This window comes from Panicum virgatum, chromosome 1N (genome assembly GCF_016808335.1).
Source record: "Panicum virgatum strain AP13 chromosome 1N, P.virgatum_v5, whole genome shotgun sequence".
NCBI classification, from domain to species: domain Eukaryota; kingdom Viridiplantae; phylum Streptophyta; class Magnoliopsida; order Poales; family Poaceae; genus Panicum; species Panicum virgatum.
The window spans coordinates 12,850,381-12,860,359 of NC_053145.1; the positions used below are offsets into that span (position 1 = coordinate 12,850,381).

The window sequence follows — 9,979 nt, forward strand, 5'->3', positions numbered from 1 at the left end:
CTCGGGGGCACTCAAAATTATAGAGCCGGCGCTGCCTTTGCTCCATGCCTCCATGTGACCCTGCAAACAAAAGTTATATGCATATCTTTTCTTAAAGGAATCAGATCCATCCTCTAGATTTATGAAGAGAATATCCATAAGAATGTCCCACGACAAAGCATAGCATCAATAGGATCTGGAAAAGGACGCATTGCAGGCTTGGTCCACTGGATGCATGCTCATGTTAAAACTGGTCTCCTTTAGCGACGGGGGAAAAAAGCTATAAGCAAGTAATCTGTGATCACATGGCAATGATGGCAAATCTACATGGAGCAAATTCAAAAGTGACAGTTAGCTTCTTGAGCATTGTCCTGATTTGGGCATATTCGGAGGCATATCCAGATTTTGATCATAGAGCTTTGCAGTATATATACCGGCCATGGAGACCTTAAACTACAAGCAAGGAAACATAGGAGCATTCAAGGAAAACGATATGAACATGCAGTAACAGCAGACTGAAGAAGATCAAGTGAAGTAGTCCAGGGTGAGAATCACAGTGCAGCTCTCCTCTGGCATGGAGGCTGTGGAAACAATAGATATTCGATGTAAATTCCAGCCTTTCCATGCCAAAGGAGAGCTGCCCTGCCATTCAGTAACCCTGCAACAGGAATGCATAATCCCCATATAGTGGAGCTGTTCAATTTTCAGTAGAACATTGTCAAGTGTACTGCATGAAGGTACTCTGTAGTCTGTACATGGATCTGCATTTTATATTTCTTTATCCATGTAACTTCTTGTTCTTATTGTTTATCATTCATGAAAAATATATCTTCTTTTTGCTATTGTTTATGAAATATAGTTAAGTACACCATTCCTAGCCCACCAAGTAAAGACGACGATCTTGGTCACAACCTAGCTAAAGCAAAAGTTTGGAAACACAATTGTGAGCACATTGGCAGTTGTCAATTGACTAATTATCCACAAAGGGATCGACATATCTATTATTATATGAACCCACTAACAAGAACTTAGAGCAGCATATGGCTTGTGGCCTTGTGGGAGTACCTATAAATCTGAATTTAGTGAGAGCAAGCTGGTAAGTTGTAGCTTCAAAAATAGTTGTCTTTGTTAAAGCGAGAATAAGGAATCGATCACATCCTCTTTGAGCATGCAGAGGGTGGTGACTACACGTCTATTTCTTCCACACCAAATTCACCACAGATGATCACCACAACCACCACCATCTGCTAGCCTGCCAAAATCTGTGCCTTTGTGTATCCAAAATATGCGCAAAAGATAACTGACAATTTCCAATTAGTTCTCGTATTCAAAGAGGAGTCTGTCCTTAAAAAACGAGTAATCGTAGTACAAAAATGGCAAGAGTTAAGTGTAGACACACCCATAATTCCTTACTAGTCCTGACTTAATCAGACTACACTCATGGTTCCTTACTACCTAACTTAATTTACATAAGTGCCTCACTTATTTGCATCACAATTTAACGAATTTACTAATCTCAAATTATTGCAGGAGGTTAGAAGTCTAAAAGTAAATTTCAATCTCATAAAACTCTATGAGGTCCTTTGACTGAAGTTATCATTACAAAACTCTACCATAGGCTAGCATTAGCCAAATCACAAGCTAGATCTAAGAAAACATTTTTATTTTATTTTTAAAAGAAAAGAAAACATTTTTAAATGAGCTGTTTCCTTCATGATGTTCCAATACCTCGCTACATAGAAACAAGCGCATGTTTTGAAAAGTTTGCCGCAAATGTGAACAGGTACGGTGGAGAGATTATTGCTAGCAGATCTGGAGTGATTGAAAGCCAGAGGCCCCTGACAAGAGTTGAAGCTATGATAAGATGCATGGGCTAACTGCAGAAGAAGAAAAGACAAGTGTTGAAGGCAGAAATCAGAATCACCAAGCAGAAAAGAAACCCAAACCATTATGTAGAAATGACCTTTAAATCTTCTCTTGAGGGACTGTCTTGTGTGTGGCGACCATTTCTTGATCCTATTGTCCAACACTATAACTTCGTATGCATAGAGAATGCAAAAACTGCCATCCTTATTAGACTCCCCAGCCTTATAATTGACACACTCCATTGAAAAGAAGCCAGTGAATGGAACCATCTGACGATGGCCCTGCCGCCCGGGTTGCAGAGGAGGAGGAGGCCGTCGCGGCAGTCGGTGATGCGTCCCCAAATCGAGGAAGGGCCCGCCGCCACCGTTCCAGAGAGAGGCGACCCAGAACTCCCTGTCGCTGCGGAGCACAGTGGCGAGATCGAGGGCGGAGTGGATGGCGGCGTCGAAGGATGGGACTGCGGACCCGTCGGCATCAAGGAAAGCCCATAGAATCGGCGGTAGATTGAGGTCGCGGAAGCGGCGGCGGAAGGCCGGCAAGGAGCGGACGGCGCGGAGCCACGGGCGGCAGGCGAACGCAATGCTGACGGCTGACGAGGGCCAGGAGGGACGGAAGGCGGAGGAACATCTGCAGGAGGATGTGTGAGACTGCGGCACAGAGGCAGGATATCGTGGTAGCGGGCGGCGGCACCGCTTCACCTGCCAATGCTCAAATTTGAACTTTGAATGGTCTGACTGTTGACGCTAAAACGTGCGAGCACGTCGCGTGCATATGGCAGAGGGCTGTTGCAGCGCCTCCACGAGATCCGGTGAGACCTGTTTGGTAGACCGTTCAGAACGGTTTCACCGGGAGCCCGATAAAAATCCAATGAACATTCACTCGGGAGGGATTCTGTCAGATTGTCCTAGATTGCCCTAGACTCGACAGACCAGCTAGGGCGCCCCTTCACGCCATGATGACGAGAGACAAACATCACATATGATTGGAAAAATAAGGTAACAAAAAATTAAAGAAAGATAAATCGATAAAAATAGATTGATTTGATATATTTAATAGGGTTGGATCTCCTCAATTGGCCGTGGTCCTTTATATTTATAGAATGGAAAGGTCTGTATCCGTGGGAGGTTGAAAATATGTTAAAAACCGACCTAGAATCGAATCACAACTCTAATTCGAACTAATCTGCTAAAAATCGGTCAGACCGGTCACCAAATCCGATCAGACCAGATTTACTATGGCGCATAGTAGCTAAAGAACCGATCACTAAATCCAGTCAGATTGGATTTACCCGGATAGGGAAACTTCTAGTTGGCACATCTTCTATGTCTAGACTCCGAATTAGTCAATCCATATATCCGTTTCAATCATCTCAACGAGGGCTTCATCTTGGTGCACTCAAACTCATGATTTGTCCTCATCTTTAAGCTGTTTTGAATCCTCCTTTGTCTTATTGATGGAATCATGTCCAGAATATCTCAAAATGATCTCCATATGCTGCACAATGGTCATACATGCCAAACTTGCAAAATAATAGAAGTTAATATTGAATTGGCTATTTTGACCTTTATCTTGCTTGCTTTAGGTCATGCCAATTTTAATTGTCAACATGAACAAGTGTACAAAAACTCGACCCCTAGGATAAAACCTTCCCGAGGCATTGACGGGAAGATAGAAGGTTTTTCTCTTTCCCCCATGGTTGAGAAAGGCTATGAATCCCCGCTATCTAAGACATGCCACTAATGGTGATCGAGGATACACCTGTGGTTGCATATCACGCTGCAACCGTAAGTAGGCTACGTATTTCTCTAGCTCTTTTTGTAAGAACGGGAAGTCCAAGTACTAACCTGCAGGTTGCAAAGCTGCTACCCTACCACTGCACTGCGCACATGTTATCTGAACGAGTGTACAAGATTACATCCAAGTTCTTTTGAGGATATGTGAAAGAGTTTTAGGATATCCATGCAGATTCAGGTTATCTAAATTTAATTGTGAGTAGAATTACCAAAATCTGATGGACACAGTTTATAAATGTTCAAGCATCATAACTGGAAAAGGAAAAAACAGTTTTACGTGTTTCATGAAATAAAATGGAGTGACAAATACACAAACAACCTTTAGAACTTGTCATTCGGTATCATCTAGATCCCTACAATCTAAAAATACAGATGTAACTCCTTAAACTTGATAAGTGTATATTTGAGTCCAAAATTCAGTTTGATTAGTAAGTACACAAAATAGATGGCACCCTAGCATGAATCCTAAAATGTCTTTATGGTCTACAACATGTTCGTTGATGCCATCCCAAAAAAATCGGTACTCGTATCCTAAGAAGAAGAGTGGATGAATTATGTAAGCTTAAAATCTTAACTTATGGTTCAACCTAATTATGCACAGATTATAAACTAGATCATGCTATCTAGATGTGCATCTATGGTTCAACTAGTGTGAAACTCTCATCCAAAAATAAATTTTATAATGTATAGCCAATCCTAGCAAAAAACTACACTAAAAAAGTAAAGACACACAAGTTGCAATTAATAGTAGCGGAAACGTACATAGGAGATGAGAGGAAACAAACTCTTAACGCGAGGATTTATTCCGTGCTATCGGTAGGCACTAAGCCACCCATAGTCTACTTTGTTGAAGCACTCACTAAGAGTATTGCTTCTTAACCACCAAGTCTCCTTCCGGAATAACCTTGACTTACCACAATGGCTCATGTCAAGTCCTCCGATCACCTTGATCCCACTTAAGGTTCTCCACGGAGGATGTGGTTATGCCTAAGAGCATATGGCACATACCAAATTGGGACCAATCGGGTCATCTCAAGGAAGTTCTCTCTTTCAGCTGGTTGCGCTGTCTATGTTCTCTCACATTGCATAGTACTCTGATCCTTTTGTTTCAAAATATAAGTCGTTTTAGTCTTTGCTATGTATCTAGATGCAATGTATGCCTAGATGCATAATAAAATTTATGAATATGAAAAATTAAAATAACCTATATTTTAAAATAGAACTAGTATCTGTCATTCATGCGCTGCCCGTGGCCCTTCGCCGTAGAAAGTGCATGCATGGTGCGTGGTCGTCCTCCATTGTCAGTTTCCACGCCATGTTTCACCATTGCATCGGCTGGTGGTGCCATCCAGACGCCACGCGGCACTTCCCGGCATTCAATTCCTCTCCAAGCTAAGGGCAGTTCCAATGGTGTATTTCTATGTCTATTAATTAGCATGACAACTCATCTTTTTACTGATGTGGCAAGAGAAATTATGGAGAGAGAGAGAGAGAGTCCAAAACATAGAAACGGTTTCCTCATCACGAAATCGAGTCTAGGAAAGGATCGAGGCATGAAGAAACCAGCGAAACGCCATTGGGGAGACTCGACTGGTTTGCGGCCTCAATCCGGATCGATTGCGCCTGCTGCTACGGTGAGGCGGTGCCGCACAACTCCACCCCGAAGCCAGGCGGCGGCAGGAGCTCGTGCAGCCGGCGGTATGTCATGCAGCCGAAGGCGGAGATGGGCTCACGGCCGGAGGCGGAGTAGGGCGCGCTGCAGGGGGCGGAGCAGGACCACAAGCTCGCCGGTTCGCCGCACGTCGAGCTCGCATGCAGTTGCAAAGGGCGCCGCGCCTGCCTTCTCCGGGAACTTGCGAGGCGGGCTCGTGACCGGTGTGCCTAGGAAGGGATCACTGGTGCCTGGAGAGAGCTCGTTGCCGCTGAGGCGAGCTCGAGCACCGGGAGCTCGGGGTGGGAGAGGGAGAGGGAGAGGGGTGCGGGGTGGGAGATGAGGCGGAAAGGAAGCGAGTACATTTTTGGAGGTGTTCTCTCCATGCGGTTTCTGCAGAGAGGATCCAAGGATGGGAGAGGGGAACATGCTCAATGATTGTTCTATTTTTTACCAGGACACTAGAAGCAAATTTTCCACTGGGTTCAATAGTTTCTTGGTACAGTATCCTATGCACTAGAAACTACACCTAGTGGAAGTAGTTTCTTCCACTGGAACTGCCCTAAGCTAGCTTGTTAATTTGTTGCTGGACTTCTGTTTGGGAGTTACAGCTGCTTAGATTAGGATATGGCAACTGCAAGTCAACATAGTCTATTCTCCGGCGTAGTGATCCTTGCATCAGAATAATACAATGGTTTTTTTAAGGAATTAATACAATGTTCAGGTCAACGTTAAGGTTATCTTGGGCCAATCTCAATAGATGTGTCATAAGAGTATTATGAGTATTATATTTACTGATATGAAAGAGTAATTATGAAGAGAGTAGGGGAAGTATCATGGGATGTGAGTGGCTCAGTTAGGGCAAGTACAACAATTTAGACAGTTGTTGTCTTTTTGTTCCATACAGACAACTAAATAGACAACTTGTACAACAGTTTAGATAACTGCTATATATTTAACTGTCTGCAAGATATTTAGTTCATCATTTGACAAGTAAATCATAGTGATCTGGTATAATTTGATCTTTGTAGCCATTTTGATGCTTACATGATAAGAGTGCACAACATATTCAAATAATTTGCAGATGGGAAGTAGTTTTATATTTCAAAGATAAACCATTCAAAAAGGCTGGTTCTTTCATAGTTCAGAAGGCACATCCTTCCCTTTTAAAGGATCATAAAAAAAGACTTACATAACGTGCCTTACATAATCAACAAGTTACTAGCAATTCTGCACCAAGCAGCACATGATCATCATTAGGCAGACATGCTCATCACCATCGCCAAGACCAGAATCATCACTAGGCGACATATTCATCACCAAGCAGCCAAAACAACACTTCAGTTCACGAGGCATCAAATAGATAATTGATCTGAATGCAAAGATAACAATATGGCATTAGTTCACACAGCCATCAGTTCAACTTCAAGTGGTCACTGAAAAAAATTAAGCAAAACTAGAGCCATGTTCAGAGCATATTGTTCAAACACTCACCTCAATTTTCAGGAAATAATTTCTTCTTCAAACATTGATGCAGGAGGAGTGGATATGTCTTTCTTCCGATGGTGTATCTTCCATAGACTGCGGTGGATTGAATGGTGCAAAATGAGAAGGTCCCCTGACTAAATGATAATTTTGAGACAAATGAGGCTGCATAAAGTTTGTGAAGCCACGACGAGGTATTGGGTTTTTATCCCTGCAAAAGAATGACATGAGATAAGAGTGTTCCTTTCTAACGCTATGCAAATGCATACAAAAGGCAAATCTAACAACTAGGTACTGCGAAGAGATACTGAAAGTAATATGAAATTTTGAAGGTTAAACAGAAAGGAAAAGGAACATTTTGTTATCTACATATATAAGTTTCAGAGAAGCAATTTCAGGAAGAACTGATTCTCTATTTCTTCTCTGAAACTCAGAGTTTGATGGTACTGATTTTAGGCTTTACATAATAGCATAGAGACAAAGGAAGCAAATTTAGCAAAAGCTGATTCTCTATTTCTACTCTATATCTGAATGAAATATATCTGAATTAGCTTTGTAGCCATTTTGTCATACATGAAAGAATGGACAATACACGGTGATCAAGAGAATGTGTTAAGAAAATGCAAAAGCTTGCTGTAATCTGACACGAACTTGCACTTTCTTCAGAAGTGCAGATATAAGTCTATATTGCCCATGTTACCTAATCATTATTCTGTTTCTTTTTGCAATAAATTCTTTTTCAACATAGTACAATTTGACTAGAGATTTATGCACGTTTCTCATCCTGATGAACATGCCCATTGGCCATTGGTAGAAACTTTACTATGTTAACGACGCTTAGATATTACCTGGGAAGCCATTGAAGCCTGGGCGCTCGTGAAGGCGGCCGTTTCCGGCGGCGGCCAGACCCACACCATGGCCGGAGCTGGGGAGCCGTTGAGGCCTGGGCGCAGGACGCTCGTCCACTTCGCGCTCGTGATGGGGGCGACAGTCTCCGGCGGCGGGGGGCGTGCTGTGCGGGTTAGCGGCGGCCAGATCCGCCCTGGCCGGAGCTGTGGGAGGGGGAGGGTCTCCGGCGGCGGGGGCACGCTGTGCAGGTCGGCCGCAGCCAGATCCGCCCTGGCCGGAGCTGGGGAGAGGGGGAGCCGAAAGCGCGTGCACATTGCGGCCTACTGCCTCCGTTGGAAGCCCGTGGGAGAAGCGACACAGTAGCGGACGATGGCGGCGCGGCGAGGACGGGGCAGCGCGGGATAGGGACGGGGATGGAGTGGTGCACAGCGAGGATTTTTCAGGGGAAGATGGCGCACACCTTTAGCGCCAAACGATACCCCGCGCGCGAACCGGATCCTCGCTGCCGTCGCCGAGCCGCAGCGCTTTGTTCAGCGCTCGCGCTCCTTGTCGATTCGTCTCAGACCACGCGCGCAAGCTGGCGACGAACAGCCGACGATGCTGCTCCCTCTCCTCAAAATTGCCAGCCACGAGGGGGTTTTCGCAAAAAAAAATATGCATGTTGACGGGTCGACTGTCCGTTGTACGGTGGTAAAGAGCCCAACATTTTGTACTAGAAAATCTAAGGATCGAACCCTAAAAGAGCCGGGTTCTAAACATATGTATTTTTGAACTAAAAATTTTAAAGGCCTTATTGGGCTGTGAAGAGGCCATTAGGGTCATGGCCCATTACCACCCCTAGTTGTACCTGCTCTTACGTAGTTCATAGTGTTTTGATAGTTGCGGTGATACTTCCACTGAGTACTTATTTTTAAAATTTTTTTATGGATGCTCATATTGAGACCCCGAAATAATATGATTTAGCAATGGGCCAATGGAGACAAGTATTGTACGGTCTCAGCATTTTGATTTTTTTTTTGCGAGGAAGTCTCAGCATTTTGATTTGAAGTAGCTAAAAATTTAAATCCCGTTCTTTGAAAAGAAATCCAAACCGAGGCAGATTTCAGTCAGCAGCTCCTACGGATCTCTCTCCCTTTTATATCAAGTCAATAATGTTAATGGTAAGGACTCCAAAAAAGGAAGGAAGGAAGAAAAAGCTAGTGCCAAAGCTTCCAACTAGATTGAAGCAACGCCTTTGAACATCTACTAGAGGGCTATGAATAGCAGGGCAATTCTCCTTTGGCAAGGAAGGGCCGCCGGCGGCGGCGGCGGCCTAGCCATGTGGCAGGCTGCTCCGTCCTCCGTGCCAGAGGAGAACCGCACTGTGATTCTCACCCTCTTCACCCAGGGACACACGCCTGTTGTTGCTCTTTCTGGCCATTCTTCCCTCTGTTTGCTTCCTTCCTCTTCCTCCCTCACCTTGCATTGCTACTCAGGCTCCTAGCTACCAATCTGCTTATATGTACTGCAAATTCTAGAGCAAAGACCTGAAGACGAAACCTGGATATGCTCGGCATATGCTACCAAATCGAAACCATTCCGGCCGGTCCGGGCCCGGGAAGCTTCTCTTTTCAGCCGGCTGTGCTGTGTTACATGCATGATGTGCCATTCCCGCTGCCTCACAAGTAACTCCAATGTATAATATTGGTCAAGATGCAAACATGTGACACCTCAGGTGTTTTGCTAGAAAAGAAGTTTCATGTGTATAAACTTCTTAGCACATATTATGGTGGACCCCACACCACATAAAAATTGTATGAATGGATGGACATTCAGTGTATGAGCGTATGGATGGTCACACAAGGAGTGGTGAGTGGATGAGAGAAGACAAAATATTGCTAGCACCGGTGCTAATAAATTAAGCAATAGGTGCAAGATGGTGCTATGCTAGCGCCTTCTCTCCAATGCATTGCACCTCCTTTATTTTCTTCTCCTTGCACCGGCTTAGAACATATATTGGAGCTGAAAAGTGCATGGTTCTCGTCTTCTCCCCCTTTCTGGGTTTCGCCATGATGGCGCCATTGCATGCCATCCGAAAGCTAGCCAGGGTGCTCTTCAGTATTCTCCTGGCTTTAGCTTGCTAATAGTTTAGTGAAAATCCTTGTCGAACTGCCGGCGCTGCTTGGATTAAGATTCGATGCGTGGGCTTCTACGGAGAGCAGTAGAGATGATGCCGTGACGCGATTCGCCTAGTCTGATCGGGTTCAAAAATGGACCCTGAAACAATGTGAGGTCGTTGCTTAATTTTGCCCTGAAGGGGAGGGGAGTGAGTGAGTAGTAGCGAGGAGCAGCGTAGTACAAGTTGTACTCGCAGAAA

General features: G+C 44.4%; 2 long non-coding RNA genes across 2 annotated transcripts; one reads left to right on the forward strand and one right to left on the reverse strand.

The window, feature by feature from the left end:
- Nucleotides 1-424: 424 nt before the first annotated feature.
- Nucleotides 425-2,064, forward strand: LOC120655208. Its single transcript, XR_005667372.1, has 2 exons — nt 425-716; nt 1,763-2,064. It is a non-coding gene; the product is annotated as an uncharacterized LOC120655208 (long non-coding RNA).
- Nucleotides 2,065-6,357: 4,293 nt separating this feature from the next.
- LOC120655209 lies at nt 6,358-9,074 on the reverse strand. Its single transcript, XR_005667373.1, has 3 exons — nt 7,623-9,074; nt 6,784-6,985; nt 6,358-6,661 (listed from the first exon to the last, which is right to left on the reverse strand). It is a non-coding gene; the product is annotated as an uncharacterized LOC120655209 (long non-coding RNA).
- Between the last annotated feature and the right edge of the window lie 905 nt (nt 9,075-9,979).